This window comes from Platalea leucorodia (genome assembly GCF_965183815.1).
Source record: "Platalea leucorodia genome assembly, chromosome: 2".
Lineage (NCBI taxonomy): Eukaryota > Metazoa > Chordata > Aves > Pelecaniformes > Threskiornithidae > Platalea > Platalea leucorodia.
Window position 1 is genome coordinate 87,736,603 of NC_138824.1, and position 18,824 is coordinate 87,755,426.

An 18,824-nucleotide genomic window follows, 5' to 3' on the forward strand; every position below is an offset into this window, starting at 1 on the left:
ACACCCTCGCCTGCCGCTGCCATAACAATGCCCGCTCCGGCTCCGCGCACCCGGGGCCTCCGCGGTGGGTTTCGCCCCGGGGAGCGGCCTCCGCGGCCCTCCGCACCCACGGTAACGGCGCTGCCGGGGACCTCCGGCGACCGGGCCCGGGACCCCCGCCCTCGCTGCAAACGGCCGCTTCCCACCGCAGCAGCGGGCGCGGGGGGGCCCCGGCACCCAGGGCCCCGCAGACCGGCACCCCCCCTCCCCGGCCCGGGCCGCTCCCTGCCGGCTCCCCTCCGCCGGGGCGGCGGCTCCGCCCGCTTCGTTTGGCAGCGGGGAGCGGGGCCGGACCCGCGGCTCCCCGCGCCGCTCCGCCGGGCCGCGCAGCGGGGCAGCGGGCAGGGCGAGCCGGGGCTGCCCGGGGGCCGCCGCCCGACGGCTGCCCGCGGCGGCTCCCGCACACCGGCACCCCTCTCCCGGGCCTGCCCCCGCTCCGCCGGCCCCGGGCCCCTCTTTCCAGTGGGGTTGGAGGTTTTATTTTTTTTTTTTCCCCCTCTTTATCTTCCTTTCTCGTTACACACCGCCCCGGCGTCCGAAACGCTTCCCCCCGCAGAACCCATCCTTGCGAGGAGGCACGGCAGCAAAATGGCAGTTCGCCGTCATGCTTGGGGAAAGGTGTTTGATCTTAGGGCGGAGATAGGGCTAAGCTCGGTTTCAGTCGTAGCGGCTGAAAACGTGCAGAAGCGGTTCAAGACTCAGCGCAAGATTGTTTTAACCTTGGCAGGGAACAGCGGCTGCCTTGGCTGGAGAAGGGCTCCCCTCACCGCGGGTACAAGTTTGTCACCGGCTGGGCAAACGACGGCTTGAAGTCCGTGAGCGGCTTGTGCCCACCCCGCCGCCCGCCGGTGCCCCGGTGCAGCTGCTGCCGCCGGGGCCCCCTCCGGCCGGCTCTCGCTCCCTGCCAGCCCTGCGCAGGGGAGGAGCTGCAGCGGCGGGCGCAGCCCATAGCTGGGCTTTCACACCAGCTGGGTTTTTTTTTCCGCTCTCTTTGCAATGGAGAAGAAAACGATAACAACTACTTAAAATCCTCCAGTGCTTGATTTATCACTATTTACCTCATGGAAAAAAAAAAAAAAAAAGGCTCGTGCAGGAGCTGCAGGCAGGTACGGAAACTCTGCGTTTCCTCTACCTGTCCTCTCGGGTTTTTCTGTGGTTTCCTCCCCTTCCCTCGACGTGCTTCGCCCCCCGGCCCCGGCCCTGTGCTGGAGCAGCCCCGGCCCCCGGGGAGCCCGGGCTCCGCGGCGGAGAACGGCAGAGGCTGGAGCGCCGCAGGCCCGGGCGCCCGGGAGGGCGGAGCACAGACCGTCGGTCTGCGACGGGCGCGATTCAGTCGCAGTTCTTCTCTTCTTTTTCTTTTTTTCTCCCCGCACCCAGCCCCCAGTGGTCCGGGTTACGGTCCTGGGCACAAAAGCAGTGGAGCTGGGGAGGGCGAGGTGCCCGGCCCTGCCTCCGCACCAGGCGGTGGGGAAACGTCCGGTGCCGTTTAGATGTGACGAACTGGCGCATGGTTCCCCTCTCGAGCCTCGTGGCGTCGTTATCTCAATGCATATGCACATTTTTCACCTTTGTGGAGAACACTGGTCCAACACCTCTCCTGGGCACAGCCCTGACATCGCACAGTTCAGCCCTGAGCCGTGGAGATGGGCAGAGGACTGCCCTTGATTGCACCACCAGAACCACCATAGATGCAACCTTGCTCACTTCTTCTGCAAGGCTCTTGTTAATCACTTAAAAAAATCGTCTAAAGACCACCAGACAGTAATGAGGGATCACAGCCCAGTTGCACGTCCCCTACAGCCACCGTCAGGCAGCTGGGGGAGGACCAGCGTCTCTCTGTGTCCCCTGGGGCTCTGCCAAATCACTGGTCACCTGCATACACCTCTGAGTTCAATGGCTTAACCACCTTCCTGTTTAAGTAGGGCAAATATTAGCCCCTTATTGCAGACTGCTAATTTAAACGTTGAATAATCTATACCCACCAGCGATCACTGGGGCACTGCACCAAAATTGCTTTGCAGAGTGGTGTTGAACTTAAGCACCTTTGAATTCACATTCAAGAGAAAAACTCATTGTGCAAGCATTGCTTTTTTTGGACGCCCATCAGCTGTTTTCACCGGTTCCTGGGCCCTGTGCCGCTGGACGTGAGGCTGCAGCACCTGCCCAAGGGGCGAATGGAGGATGTGGTGTAGCCACATCCTCACTTCACAGTTATCAGGACTGGCAAGGCTCAGTTTGGCTCGGACACAGCAGCTTGCAGTGCCGCTGTTTGTCTGTCTGTGAAGCAGCCCTAGCTTTTCTTGCTTGCTTTTAGCTTCGCTGCTGGCTCAGGGAGCAATTTCTGTATTAACTTGCATCTGGACAGAGGCCTGACAGCAGCAGCGGTGGTGACTCTGGAATAATTATTCATATACTTAATATTTAGCCTTGCTTATGTGTGGGAAGAATCTGGGTCTTGTTCCATAGATTTAATTCAAAAAAGTATTTTCTAAATCCTTTTTTATTCGGTTGTCATTGTTTGTTTAATTCCTTGGTGGCTTATTTTCCTGTTAACACGGTTTTCACTACAGACAGAGGACAGCAGTTAGCTTTAGGTGAACGTGTCTCACCTTTATTTCTCTTCTGCTGTTTCCCCACTTCTAATAACTCAAAACTTCTCCTCTGGTCTGCACTCCAGACGCACTCCAGCTCGCTTTTGGCTTGGCCCCGTTTTTGCACGACAGTGAGCCCGGAAAGCAGTCCCTGCTAGTGCAGGTCTGCAGTGATGTCTCTCAGAAATCCAGTCATCACCAATAACTCTGTTGGATTTAGTTACTGCATTTAACTTATTTATTTCTTGAGCCTTGTCACCAAGCCAACGCTCACTCCTGGAAGTGATTTGGAGGAACGGAGCTGGGCGTGTAGCTAGGTGGTGCAACCCCTCCGCTCTCCCTCCCGGAGGCCGTGCGCCTTCCTCCCCTTCGTGCCTCAGGTTTGGCTTTGGGAGCTGGGGCTGGGCAGAGCCGTGTGTGTCTTTTGCTGGCCTGTCATCTCCGCCAGGTCACTAACCTTATTTGTACTTCACGACTCGCTCTCTTTATTGTTTCTTCTTTTTTTTTTTTTTTTTGTTTTCCTCCTAAGTGCTCAGCTTTATGAAATCCCATCAGGGCTGGCAGTTTGCTGGCCGAGGCTGGGATGCCATCAGTGCTGTCTCTGTCCCGTTTGCCGGCTTCCTGTCCCGTCACGTTGTCGTCTTGGGTCCTTAGAGTCCTCCAGAGGCCTTTTCTAGGCTTTTAGGTTTACCTGGGAGCCCCCTGACTTCCCCATTTTTCCTCTCCGTCCCCTTCCCATGTGTGTCCCCTCCCGAGGATCTCAGCCTCCCCACACCTCCGCAAGCTCTGGCTGCCCCTGCTGACTGCTGCGGCGTTTCTGCAAGGAAGCTGTGGATTCCCTGGCACCGGGTGGCTTCGAATGTAGACTAGGCCTTTTCTGGAAGACATATTTTCACCTACTGTAACTTATTTGGCTAAATATATGAGTAAATGGGTGGAGTTCTGCATCCTACAGCCCTACATCTGTGTCTTCTAGGAGGTTGGGTGATGGATGGAGATACGGTTCTTCTGCCCCTAGAAAACCCATGGATAAGATCCCAAGTAGCTTTCTTGCAGTAATCCTTAGAAACTCAGTGAACTTACTAATGCATTAAGGTGCAGTGGTCTAAAAAAATTAAAACGATGATCATAGGCTTATTTAACATTATACCTTCTGTGTTATTTTCTTTTGTATGTGCTGACTAGAACGGAGCAAAGGCTTCATAACAAATAATTTATAATAATTTATATAATAATTTATTTGTCAAACGTATTCTCTTCTTCTGCTCGTAGAATATCCATGAGCAAGAGCATCGTTTTCTCAAATGTATTTGTTATCTAAAATGCTCCAGCGGTTCCTTTAAATGAATCACAGAAGGGCTTGACTGCAAATGGTTTCCGTTGTTTAGCTGTAGTTGGTCAAATAAATCCCCTGGTATCGATTGCATTACCCGCCTGTTGCGCCAGCAACACACCGGTTGTGCAAATAGGTGTGTAACAGCTGGGCTTCTTCAGCTCGTCCGTGGGCAACTCTCGACACGGGTTTTCTGCAAGCATTCGTACCACTGAAATGCGATCGCTCAACTAACCGCAGAGGGGGTGTGAACATAGCTGAAGCAAAGCCATTAAAAATTCAAATGAGCGTTCGATGAGCAAAGGACATTTTTCACCCTCTTTGCCTAGCTCCGGTGTGACCTTCATCTGGTGCTATGTTCTATTTCAGTAAATGCAGCCGCACAGGGGCAGAGCAGGAATCAAAATGATCCGGAGAAGGGCATGAGTTGGAGCTGGTCTGGCGTCTCCTTGCCCGGGCGATGTTATCCAGGAGATCAGGGTTGTTTAATCCAGAAGCATGGCTGAAGTGAAATAGCGTAATAGAGGGAAGAGACGGCAAACTGTCTGTGAAGCTCTGTCGCTTCATTCCCCTCAACCAATCTAACCTTAAAACCATATTTATTATTACTGTTTTCTACATCTGTGGACGTCATTGCCGCTGGCTGTCACTTAGGGAGCACTGCTATCTCATCAAGATTTAAAAAAAAAGGTTTGGTTAGGAAAAATCTGCATTTAACAGAAGGGAATGTGCATTTTTCCTGAAGGAGGCTGATGCTCACAGATACGTGGAGAAAATTCTTCAATGGCCTTATGTTAGGAGGCTGTCTGTCAGTGCTTCCCATCACTATTTTTGGTGTTGGCACCTTTATATGGAGCATCCCTGCTATAAATCATGGCTGAATGTCGGTCAGATCATCAAAGGATCTATTCTGATACAGCATCCGTATTTATCTGTTTAATATTCTGCATCTCTTTTAATGTAAGATTCAAAGTACTCAGTGGTGCTCTGTAGGAAGAGGGATGTTTTACGGAAATAAACGGTGTTGTGTAAGTAAGCGCTGAGGTATGAATGAATTTGCTGTCTCCCAAGCGTAACACCGCTCAGAGAGAGAGACAGAGTAGAGATCTCCGAAACTGCGCTAAGGCCAATCCATCGATAACGCAGCTAATAGCAGCAAAGCTTGCAGAAGTGAATAGATGGAAGAGTTTCTTCCAAGGTACCCAAATCAGGCGCAGTTATAAATTAGACTTGTAAAGTACATTGAAATGGGAAAACAAAAATGAGGAAAATCTGATGTTCTGAAGTAATCAAGAATGGAGATGTAGTCTTAAAAACGCCTGTGCTAACACTAGTTATGCGCCTGAAGGACATGATAGCTGGGACCGCGGGTGTGTGTGACGTTATAGAAAAGCATGAGTGGGCTGTTAGGGAGCAGAGCGCTTCCTTCCAAATTCAAAGGGTTTTTTTCTTAACGGAAAAAAATTCAATTTGATTGTAAATGGGCTCAGCAGTTCCAACAGCTGCAATTTGTTGGACTGTTGATTTGAAGATTTCCATTCAAAAATAAAATAAAATAAAAAAAGAGTACGTGTTTTAAGATTTCCCCTTCATACATAATTCTTAGACACTTCCATAGACAGATATTTCCAGTCATGTGCATGGATTGTAAAATCTTGAAATCACAGGGTACAAGGTATTATTTGGAATCAATGCACCTTCTTGTCTTTTAGCTTTTTATCAAACCTTGAAAAAGATTTGGCACTTACAGTGCTCAGCTATTGTTTCCATTCTTGAAAACTAAAAATAATATTATGGAACCATAGAAAAACTAACTTTAAACAAAAGACGTTGGATTTAACTACATTATTGTTCCTGTGTTGTAACCCTTACTCATAACCTTTCATTCCTTGAGTCAGTGGGGTTTTCTCATGAGTGAAAGCACATTTGTACGATGGTTTTTGTGTTGCAACCCAGGCAATCGCAGCACAAATAGGTAGAGACTTTGGCTGGGCTTTCAGGTGAGCCAGGGGCTACTCGAGAAGCCTGTTTGCTTCCTTCAGCAGAGTGTGCTATCATCCATTTTGTATAGCGATGCTCAGGAAAATGTCAGTTTTCTTCCATTTGAACAAGAATTAGAAGGGATGCTTTGGCTTTATTCCGGTTTCAGTCTTTGTTTTGTTTTTGTTTTAATATTATCAAAATGTCTGGAGGGTTCTGGATGTCCTCGGGGTTTCTGAAACTGAACATGGCTTCTGATTTTTAAAACTTACTATGTGTCAGAGGCTTTTCTGTGGACCCGTCACTTGGAACGGTAGCGCACGTCCTCCTTCACTGAATACAAACTGACAGGTGAGAATAACTGGACAATCATTTACACTTATTCTAATTCCTTATCCCATAAAAGGGTCCCAAATAATTTTTTGTTACCTGGGACAAGGCTGTACAAATTCAATAGGCAAAGGGATCTTCAAAACTGAAGATGGATTCTGACCTGCAGTATGGCAGACAGAAACCCAAATGCTTGTAACATGAAATACTCTTTTTTTTTTTTTTTTTTTCCTCTTTCTGCTGTACCTAGCAGGAAGGTGGACTGGGGATCAGGGAGCAGAACCAGGCAGAAGGAATTTCGTAGGCTGTTCCCAGTTTTTGCAAAGGAAAACAAAAGGAATGAGCATCCAGTGAGAATGAGGCACGCTTCACTGAATCGCCACGAAGGAGAAGAATATGAGTACAGTGGTAGGAACTTAGGAAAATTCTTATTTACAGACTGACAACAGCAGTCTGGATCCAAAGGTAACTTAATTGAGTCGTGTGTAAGGATTATTAGTCAGGGAAGGGAGGCCAGGTCAAGCCCAATAGGATTCAATGGAAACAAGGCTATGATTTGGTAGAAAAAAGCAAGTCAGGTTTGTATTTGCATTCTGATTTAAAAAAAACATAAAAATCCATGTTTAGTCAGTGTAAGCTTTTTGACTAACCTAAAATCTGTGCAAAACTCAATATGCTTCATGACCTGGGATACCTTTAAGAATGCCTAAATGATGTAGGATACCAAGTCTTGTTTTCAACAGTGCTCTTGGGAATCCAAGTCCCATCTGGATGTCAGTAGGATTTGGTGACTGTGTCACTTTGGGCATGTTTATTCTGAACATTTTAGAATAAACTGGGGTTGATTCAGGAACTGCTGGTCCAGGAACACAGCTCCAGAGTCTTCTCCTAGGCCATCCATCCTCTCTGGGGTCTCTTTGGAAGAAAAGCATATTGGGCACCTTTCGACACATCAGTATCTTTATAGCAGAGCTCAAATACACTAAATGTCATGGTAAATGCCATCAATATTTATGGCAAAAGGCTGATCTCTCAAAGTTTCTGTGTAGATTTAAAGGTTCTTATGTCTATTACATCCTCTGAAATGCATTTTCCCCACCTGCTGTTCCAGACCAACAAATGCACGAGGTGGTTGTTCAACACTACCCCAGTGGCAGTTTCACAGTTAGAGACCCTTGGCTGCACCTCGAGGCCCTTATTCATTCACACCTTCCCAACAAAATCCTTGGGATCCTGCTGGGGGAAGGACCCTGGCCTTCGACCCTGTGGCACCGACCAGGACTGAGCCAGAAGTCGGCCACCTTGAGCTGCACAGGTAAAAAAAATCACTGCGATTCCTGCAGCCCTTTGCAAAGTGGTTGGATGGAAACGACGCTGAAAAAAAATTGTCTGTTGTCAGTACTTGGTAACCTTGCCAGATGCTCTCTGTATAGTCAAGGGGTCATCTGGACGGCATCTGTCTAACCTTAAAAACTGATCTGGGTTGCTCTGATGTGTCAAGCAAACTGGTTGCATGTAGACATGGAGACCTTGGTCAAAAATGGTGCAAGAAACACTTTACCCCTGAGAAGTCACTCAAGGTTCCCGACAACCGTAGCAACCCTCCCTGAAGAGCCAGCTGGTCCATGGAGTATCAAAACACGTGGGCTGACGACGTATCTCCAAAAGCAGCATTTCTGTTCGAAGGCAGCGCGTCTCACCAGAAGGGCACGAAATGCGGCAGAGACGACGTCCGCTTCTCACATCACTGTCACCCGTGCATACCAGCACAGCCCCGTGTCACAGCGCGGAGGGAGCTCCAGGGTGGCACTCAGTTTGAGCTTCACACCTATTGGCTTTCTTCTCAGCCCCTTGTGAGCATCATTTGCTTCAGATACCAGATCTACTAATGATTTTTTTTTTCCCTCCCCCTTGCTCACACTTTAATTGCGGGGTATATGTAATACCCTTAGGAACAGCTATTGCCACCTGTATTATTATTTATGCTGTGAAAACGAAGCTTGTGGCAATATATTTATTAACACTGTGCCCTGGAATCACATGAGTTAACAGCTTAATCCTGTGATTGTAAACACTTTCCCTGATATGTTCAAGCACCATCCATGTTTTTTAACTTCACATCAGGAAACTGGGAGCACAAGCAGGTTATAATTTTTACAGAAAATCTATTCTTTACAAAAAAATCACATAATGAAGAAGTGATTTATCCATCTAATAGTGCCTGCCTTATAAAGCATAATGCCTTTTGCAGAAGAAAGAGTTAAACAAAACATTTATGCAGTATAAACTTTGCTCCTTAGCATTAAAATGCACTTTATTCACACTGTAGATTTCTTTTCCAGCCACGGCTATTGTTTGTCACTAACAGCTAGCTTTTGTGAAGTTAATAAATGTGCATAATAAGGACATAAAGGTATGGAGAAGTAATACTGTAATCCTTTTGTTTGGATAATCAGTCTAATGTATGCAAATTAAACCTTATTAGTACTAGGGTTTTGTGTCTGCTTATCAAAATGTGCCATTTTCATGAAAATTGGAAGTCCATTATATAAAGTTATTATTAACAATCATTTAGGAATTATATACGGTATGCAAATTAAAGTTGATTACAACTAATTAAGGGCTTTCTTTGTTATTTGACCTTGTCTGCTTTTTATGTAAATATGTTTCTTTTGGTCTGGCATATTTTTAGACTCAGAAAAGTATATTAAGACAAGTTACATTATGTATTTTTAACATATTTTTGTATTGCATAAAAAGCCCCTTGCTATTGTTTAAGAGCCTGGTTTCACGCCGGGCTGTTCTGTATGATGATATGTAGACATGCGTGCCTTGCGGCTTTAGGGCGGCTCTGCGAAGTGGACCGGCAGCGGAATTGCAGTAACATACTTCCAAGACCCTCCAATGGTTTAAGGAAAAATGATCCCCCCCCCTCCCCAAATTCCCCTGTGAAATATAAACAGCCTTCATGCCAGAGTAGCCTTTGTTCCACTACTTATCGAACTGGCTAAGCCTTAGTTTAGAGGCTCCAGACACAGCTAAGGAATAAACGATTGGTCCCTACTTGCAAGGTACGTTGCAGAACTTAATCGCTTGCTCTCATCCCCCGGACCACTGATCTCAGGATAAAAGACTTTTAACACAGACAACACAGCTTGCTCAGGAACAGCAGCCTCCGGGAAGATTTGTGTACCTGTCAAAACCCGAGAAGGTTAGGCATTAAGTGAAATGAAAAAAAAATCTCCTGAAGAAAACTTGGGTGAGTTGAATAATATTTCTGTTAAAAACAACAGCAGCATGTAATACAATTTCAATGTGTTTTATACATAGAGAAGAAACCTGCCATGTAAGCCAGTCACCAACGTGAAGACGGGAGATGGCATATTTTGTGGTGTGTCAGAAAGAGATATGTAATCAATACCTTCACACTTTCAGGCTTCCAGTCAGGATAAAGCACGCAAGAGCAAGAAAGACGAGGAAAGAAAAGGTTGAGACGTAAGGGGTATAAGGTAGGGATATATTAGAAATATGTATAAAACTTGTCATCACTTATTCTCTGAGTCTAAAAAATTGGGATCTGAGGAAAGATAAAGCATAAATCTTGGCATTTGGTAAGGTTTCCGCAGCTTTGCTCACCTCTTTGGCACAAAAGGGTGGGCACAGGGGGACATTAATGCTAGAAAAAAACTTCTGCATGGGCAAGGTTATGTGTTTAAGCATGAAAATGGGGATATGCTTGCAAACCCAGTTTGTATTCTTTCCTTTCTACATCCCTGGTATCTTGCATTTCACGTCAGGCAATCACGGAGCTTCCTTGGCTGGACATTTGGGGCTCACAGGGTCTGTCCCCTCTTGCCCATGGGAAGGTGTCCCACCACCACCATACCCCCACAGGCAGCACTGGTGCCTGGCTAAGTGAGGGCTGGCCTCCTGAATGCTTGGAGATGGGTGCTGTGGGAGCATGAGTGTTCAGATCCGACTGGGAAAGGCAGGCACGCTGGGGTCAGACTGGGAGAGGGAGTAGGTATTGCACGCTGAAAAGGGGCAGTGAGGGTCTAGTGTAGGTGTCTCTGCTCTCCCTCCTTATTCTTCTTTGAAGCTGCTCATGGCACAGAAAATGCCAGTGTTTCACTGCTGAAGGCCATTTCAGAAAGTTCTTACTTTGTCCCCTGGAAGAGCAGAGGCTCCTGCCTAGGTGTCCAAATCCCTGGGAACTTACCCTGTAGCCTCTGCAGCCGGCCAAAACCCAGTCAGCTTCATCTGCTGCAAACTGCTGGATGGGAAGCTACAAACTGCCGATTGCCGGCATGACTTATTCAGCAACTATTTGAGAAGACATTTGAACAATTGGAGAAGTTGGTGATTTGTTCCCTCACAGTGGGACCACAAGGTGCAATTCAGCCAGTGACTTATTACAATGAATTGTTGAGGGCTATAGCAGGGACATTTTGCTCAATGCTCTGCTGCCGGCAGGAGCTAAAAAATGGAAAATCAGAACAGGCAAAACACGTCTTTGCCGCATGGGGCAATGTCCGACCTCAGTCACCCTCCCTTGCAGCTGGCAAAGTGATGCTGAAGGCAGGAATGGAGCCACCGCCGCCGCAGTGAGGTGCCACCCTTGTGTGTGGGCTCATTTTGGGGATGAGCAGCTGGGCTGCCCCTCGCTGCGCTGGGCAGGATGGCAGCCCATTCCCCTGGGAGAGAGGTGACCAAGGGCCCAGCGAACGCTCCTGCTGAATGGGTGGCACCAAGAAGATGAAAAAAAAAAGAGGTTTTATGTCAAAATTTTTCTGGTGAAGAAAAAAAAATCTGAAAAAGCCATGATTTCCTCTCTTCCACCTAATAAATAGCAAACATTTTTCACCTCAGTGTTGGGAACTCAAGGCACTTAAAAGGTGGAAAGCAAAGCTAAGAAGGGGTCTTGAATGATTTTCTCTAACAGAATAAGGATGAAACCCTGATGCCATCAAAGGTAATAATTCAGGATTTCCCTCAGGGAGGTGAAAGTCATTGTCGTGTTTTTAAAATAGTTGCAATTTTCTGTCTCTAAATAGCACAGACTACAAAATGTATTGCAAGGGGAATATAAAAATAGTCAAACTCTTCAAATCTTTTAATTCAATGAGAATGTAATATGCAATTAAAATTAATTATCTCATAATCGAACTGTAGACACTGATTATTGCATCATTTTCATAAGAGACATGCATCTTAACTTGCATAATTTCTGGTATCGCTGCAGAGTTAGCTCAGGAGAGAATCTGGGCCCAAATGTATTCATGCCTTAGTGCTCGGAGTGGAGCAGTCATGGCTGGATATGGCTTTCTCTCCACAGAGTTCTTTGAGCACCTCTTTGCGAGGCAGAGCCTCTACCCTTGCCCTTGGTGAGCAATTCATTCACTCCTCCCCAGCACCTTCAAATCAGTTCTGCTGCCCCACTTTTTATTCCCATTCACCATCATCTTCCCTCCAGCTCCCAAGCTGCTCCACCTGAGACCCAGCTGCCTTCTTGTGGCTTTTCTCTTTTTACTTCAACCTTTGGAGCTCTTCGTTCTTCTTCGTCTCAGAGGAGGGAGCAGGAAGATACTGTATACATGGTTTAGTGGTGGACTTGGCAGTGCTGGGTTAACAGTTGGACTTGATGACTTTAAAGGTCTTTTCCAACCTAAACGATTCTGTGATTCTGTGATTTCACTTTCCGCCAGCCGAGCCCACAGGCAGAGGGCAGAGCTGGGGCTGGGGCAGGACCTGCCACTGCTGACCACTGCAGAGCAGAGGGGGGTGAGAGCAGATGTACCCTGAGCTGGCAGGTTGTGGGGAGCTTCTGCAGGTGGGATTTCTCTCTCTTAGGTTTAGCCTCCCAGGACATTGGTGTTGAGGCCAGGTGAGTCACCCAGGCCTTTCCTGATGACATGCATGAGAGGCTCTGTGGGATGAGTTGCCCCAGCCCAGGTTGGTACGTGAGATGGGTGGGATGAATCACCTCTGAAAGCTGCCATCTGTGCTGCCACTTACTGAGGGAGCTGGGGCAACGTCTGGCTTTTAAGTGCTTACAGTTTGGTGAGATGAATCCTATCTTCTGAGAAAAAGTGATGGCAGAGACTTGCTTCATTTAGTGTCTCTGCTCTGTATGCTTCTGAGTTCGGTAACACGGAGATCTTGATTACATGAGAGAGGAGTCGTTGAGCCTCTCACGTCTTGTTACCAGCCAGGCTTAATGCGTACTCTTCTTCAGCAGGCGTCTTCAGGTGACGACAACTTCAGAAGAGCAAGGATCGATTCAGTCACTGCCACCTCGCAGTGGTTATCACCATAGATGTCCCCAGGCTATCTATCCTGAACTAATGAGATTTGCAGAGTCACACTGACTGCTTGATTCATTTTAGTTCTGTCTTCCACACATCATCCCTTGTCATTCTGACACAAGAGGCATTCCTGTTTTCAGCCTTTTTGTTAAATATAATGTCAGCTGGTAACTACACGTGTTTCTTTGGTGTCATAATTTAATAGTGCTAAATATGGAGCAGGGCTTGGTTCTGCTGCCTGTTTGCAATATGGACTTCTGGTGGGACCCTGAGTGGCCCAGGGCGTTGAGGTGGAGCTGGCTGTACCTTCACCTTATGGTGAATTCTCCAAAGGGGAGCAAAAGAACTTTAAACTCTAGATTCTATTATAATATTCAAGCATAGTAAGTAACTTAAAGAAATAGAGAAACATAAAATGAATGGGAAAGACAGACTAGAAATAAAACAGTTTTGTAAAGCAATCTCCCATTTTCCACAATATCTGTGCAGGTGGGACCTTGCTTTCAGGCCTAGTTTCAGCCACCTCAGTGGCTTCATGGGTTGCAGAAACCTTTTCAGAGCCCCCTTAAGGCTCTGATTTCCATGACAATTTTCTCTCCCCTGCTGGGTCCTGGTTGCTATACATATATTTTTTGTAAGATCTTTTAAAGCACCATTATAGTGCCTTTAAACAGACACCCATCAGCCCCCAGGGGAGCTGATAGAAGACACTGGGAATGTCTTGTCCTGGTTATGCCCTGCTAATACCCTGCCTTCACGATTCTGAGTTTCATCCTCAATTGTTTATCCTGTTCATGTGTTATGCAAGTTCTCTAAGGGTGTTTTGTTTTGATTTGGGTTTTTTTTTGGTAGGATTGAGAGACATGATGTCACTCTCCTTTTGGACATTCTTGTCCCTCTCTCTGGAATTTGCTCCACTGTGTGTTGGGCAGATGCTCTTAAGCAGGTTCCTTCATCTCTTCAGCTCTTTAAATTTGCGTTCCATTTGAAAATGTTTCACTTGTGATTTAAAAGAAAATCATGTTTGGATTCTCAGGATGGGTTTGAGTAAGCCAAGCCTGTTTGATCATAAGTAAGGAGCTTCTAGTTGTTTTCAGCAAAGACTGTTTTCCATAAACAAATAAAAGCCTTTTATTATATTTTTTTCCTGCACACATGAGCTATAGGTAAAACACTCCTATCTGTTTGGATGTAGATCAGTACATTCAGGTTTCTTTCTTGCCCATGGTGCACGATGCGGTCTCTGATTTTTATTACACCATTTTAATAGCCCTGGACTGATTTCCTTGAAGGTACCCAGAAACAGCCCAATTTTGCTCTTAACACACTGATACCATAAGGCTGAGACTTTGTGACTTCTCCAGTTTCTCAGACTCTGTTAATGACTGCATCCCATGTTGGCTGGAGTCTCGGTGTGGCTGGATGGCTGGTTTTTCACCCTTTCCAAGCACCCTTCTTCTTCCCACTTCATCTTTCAGAATATGTCTGCTGAAAATGGCCTTTTTTCTTGGCCTTTGTAACTTGTTCTGTGCATTTTTTTTTAATGACCTCCACTTGCTGGGATCTCTTTGGCCTCTGCTGACCTTCGGGAGTTGTGGGGATAAGGACAGTACATAAGTGCTCTGCCTTGTTTCCCTCTTACTGGGTGGCAGGATCCTCCTTCCCATCACTGCAGGGCTTGAGTGTTTCTTCCCTATGTCTTGGATCTACATTTGCCATTCACTGCTGCACTGGATGAACATCTGGGAAAGCCTTGCTAGGTGCAGTAGAAATCTTTTAATAATGACACATAAAAAAAAAAAAACCAAACAGAAAAGTGGATTTGCGCATTATTCATCCTGATAAATATAACTATGAAATTGCTTTATAACTTTGGACACAGTTGGAGCTTTATAATAGGCTGTCAGTGAAGTAGCACCTGTGATCTTAATGCCTGGGTCTATTTTCCTGATTTTAGCTATAAATTCCATTTTACAATGCTAAGGGGATAGTCCTGGGTCTGTGGCAGGGGCTAAGGGTTTAATTCCCTCTGTCTTTCTCCCTTACACCACAGCCTTAGATTTCTCCAGGCCACCTCGGTTCTAGAAAACGCTCTGATTTTTGCTTTCATATGGATGAGGGTTTCAAATTTGTCCACATTTGCTTAACTGTACTTACGTTAGCATATTTGTGTCCCCGTTAGACACAGAAATCATTTTGTAGTTCAAATTTTTCAAAGAAAACAACTGTCAAATTATTCTTCAGAGGAAAGGAAGGAAAGAAGGATGAAGTGGGTGGAGTGTAAGTAACAATTACTGTAGGCTGATAATATTTAAAGATTCATAGAGGGATGTATTTCATGGGCCATACGTGTATGTAACAAATTCGCCTACTCTGTAATCCTTCTCTTTATTGACAACACAACAATCAGCTCTTTCCAGAATGGTAAACTGCAGAATGTTTTTCTTCTGCAAACGCTGCATTTGAGCTCAAATAACTAATGTGAAGCATTATTACTGGAGAAAGCTGGCAAGCCTACTGAGCAGGTTAGTGATTCAGGCATAAATCCCTCACTGAAGGAACCTTCAGTGCCTGCTTTCTTTTTGACTCCTAGATCTTGATTTTCAAATTGAAGGAGGGCGCAGCCCCAGGGGGCTGCAACTCCAAAAATTGCTCAGAATTAGTAGAACTTGGGCATTTACTTGTATATTGAAATATGGGAAGGGGAAATGTAATTTAGGAACCTCTTCTGCAGCCCTTGACCCCAGCTACCAAGAAGATGAGGAATGCAAGCCAAGCAAGTCATGCATGCAGGATGCATAGCTGTCATTATATAATCTAACACTACTGAAATATATTTTCAAAGTGAGAATCACCCTAAAACTTCATGCAAAACTGCCTTCTATTTCTTCAAACGCAGGGGTCCATACCCATAACTTGTTTTCACATTTAAATCTAAAAATATTTTTGGCAAAGGGAAGCAAGGAGGAGAATCCAGCCATACAGAAAGAAGAATACATTTTCCCTTTCCTTCATTTGAAGTGATTTTTTAATCCAGGACTATAGTGATGGGCTAATAATAGAAAGCAGTTACGAAATGCACTACCTTTTCCTAGCAGATTCTGGTGGCACAGCACAGTCTAACTTTTGAAGATGTGTCTGCTGTTCTGATGGATCCCAGGCCCTGGTTATTTATCCAGCACAAACACCTTTTAAGCAGCTTGAAATGATGAAATAAAAAGTTTGGGCAAAGTCAGAAGAAATGTAAGCATGTGTTTCCTTCCCTGGGTCCTGAGGCAGCTCCCAGTCCTATTACCTGTGGAAAATGCTCACCTAGCCCAGCATTAAAACTCATGGCTCCAGAGCAGCTCAGGTCCCATCCCATACTTTTCTCCCTCTGTGCTTTTGAGATAGCAGAGATGCTGTATCTTTATCTATACCTGTATCCCAGCAGCTGAGCTTTTGGCTGGGAGGATGCAAAATGGGGAGAAATGGCTGCAGGCAGAGGGCTGAGGCGGCTGGTCTGCACCAGCATCCCCTCCTCGGGATGCAAGCCACGCGGGAGACACTGGTGTCCTCCAGTGCCTCTCAGCTGGGTACCCTGCACGCTGGCTAGGGATACAGGGACTCTGAGGTAGCTGTAATTTAAACCAGAGCTGCTCAGGACAGACAGTGAGAGCTATGTGAGTGGCGTCCTGCTGTAATCCTTTCAGTCTCTTGCACTGAGCATACCCCTGCAAGGGAGGGAATCTGGCTCACTAGCTTTTCATCTTTTAAAAGAAAAAACAAAGAGAATATTTTTTTTTTTTTGGTGCCTGTTTTTTCCCCACTTCGACATTTCCTGTATATACTGGGTTTTGTATTTTCCCTTTTCCCTGTAATTCGAAGACCCTTAATAAATAAAAGATGTGAACACAAAATTGCTATTCAAATTCGATTGTCTCAAATTATGTCTAGAATGAAACAAAAATCTAGTGATCTGTGATTTTGTGTGGCAAAGGCAGCTCAACGCTATTCAATCCAGTAGGAGAGATATAAAGAAAGAGTATTAAAAAAAATACCAACTAGCAAAGAATAGAAGAGGTAGGGAAAGTGCGATAAAGAACAGCTTAATACTTTAATGGTCTGAAGAGATTTTTCAACAAAACCGTTACTAATACCTGGTATTCTTCTAAGCTCAGTTCTTACCATCACAAAACCATTAGCTCTTTGGTAGTCACAATCTTCCCTATATCTATATCGTGTCTTTTCATTGCTTTTTATTTGTCTTTGTCTTCTTCTGCTTGACTGGTAACATGCAGCACCCTTGCGCTGTATACTTATTTCAAGACTGACTGCAACAGTTATAAATATCTCCTCGGCACTGACGGAGGCAAATAAAAAAGCGATGAGCTTCAGTAGCCGGAGTTCTGAATTGCTGCAGACAAGAGAGTCTGTCAATGAAGCCTTGTGAAATAAAAATATTGCTGGCTGTTTTTTGTAACTTTAAAGAAGAAATCTTTGGTTATATTCATGATAACAGAGATAAAATTATGATTAGAATTGCTTTTCCTCTTGCACTTCGACGTGGTACTTGAATAGCCAGAATGGATGTTTTCCTATAGTAGCAGGACTGTGCTCATTATCTCCTGAATATTTTGTCTTCAGGCACGATTTTGATGAAGATTTAGCAATAGGCTCTTAGCCCTGGCAGGGAGATTGGAGCATTTTGTGCTGCGCCTCCTATTTGAGGGGGCAGAAGAGCCCCTGGATTTGCTGTATTACGACATACACTAGCGTGTAAAGAACCACAGCGACACTTTTTCTGCCAGGTGCTGTGGAAGCTCTGCACATCTCATCCTTTGTCTGCAAGAGCAGCAACACAGTTTTTTTTCTCTGTGCTTTCAAGAAATAAACACTGTTTGAATTTGGTCTCCATGCATAAACACTATTTAAAGTTAAAAGCTTAACAAAACCTTTTTTCTCCTTTTAAATCTTGCTTCTTGCCAGTTATTCACAGTGTTGGGTATGCTCTTTAAATAAAAAAAAAAAAAAATTAAAGCTTCCCACAATTACGTGAGAGTCAGCACTTATTCCTTCAGCCCTGTTGTTTTTTGAGACCCATGCATCAGCTCATCTAGGGACATTCCCTGCACCATGGTCTTCAGTAGAGAAAGACAAATGATGGAGAATAGATGAGATGATGGAGTTGTGTTCTAGATGTTTACTATGCCTTTTACAGTAGCATCTCCAGGAGTCCACCAAGGATTAAGACTTCAGAGCATGACAACTGACTGCCTAGGAATTTGTCAAAGTATCAGAACAGGATTATCCGAAACAGATATATGATCACAGAAACAGGAGTTGCACGGTACTCAGCAGTCATAGCTTGCAGCGTGCTGAGCCCTTGTCCGAGGGTTGTGCTTTGCAGACCCTTCTGGCAAAGGTAGCTTTTGTAGTGAATGTAGAGAGAAACAAAGCGGCCACTTTGCAGAAGCTGATGAAAAAGCTCTTCATGTGCAAGGAGTAAAACTTGGACTTGCTTTGGAGATGAGAGGGTGGTCAGGTGGCACTGCTGGCAGACTGAAGGTAGGAATTAATCGTGAGATAAGAGACTGGCTGCTACACAGAGAGATGAGCTACGTGCTGAAGAACCATAAAGGTGAACACTAAAACCTTGTGGTCCATGTGTGAAGACAGATGGCAACAGATATTTCAAATTCACAGCGGTAATGAGAATCCAAGAAAAGTCATGTTGCCACTGATGTCTTGAATGGGGCTGAGGCTCTGCACTGATATTTTGTGAATGAAGGTTTTGCTTGTGTAATGGCTTAACACCAGCGAAGGTCAGAGCGACAAGTGAAATCGGGGCTGTGGTTAGACTGCCGGGTCTGGGGAGGAAAGTAGGAGCTGTTTCGGCGTTCAGTGCGGGTGAGCAGCTGAGAAGGGCGCAGAGCCCCAGGCACTAGGCACGGCAGAGATGCCTGAGACAGGCAGAACCAGGCAGCGCCAGGAGCTGCAGGGAGGAGCTGGAGGGAAATCAGGTGGGGAGAGGTCCTACACAGCCTTCCCCTGTGCTGGCTTTAGGAGCTGCAACTATTTTCATCTCACCAGCAAGGAGCAGACCTAAGGAGAAAGGCAAATGGTTTGCCCCCACGGGAAGGGGGAACATTTAAATTCCCTGTTGACTGTGATGTCTGATCACGCTAAGTAGCATCCTTCCAACTCTGTCAATACAAGGAGAACTTAGATATTGATCATTTAGGTGGTGCATGACGGATAATCTCA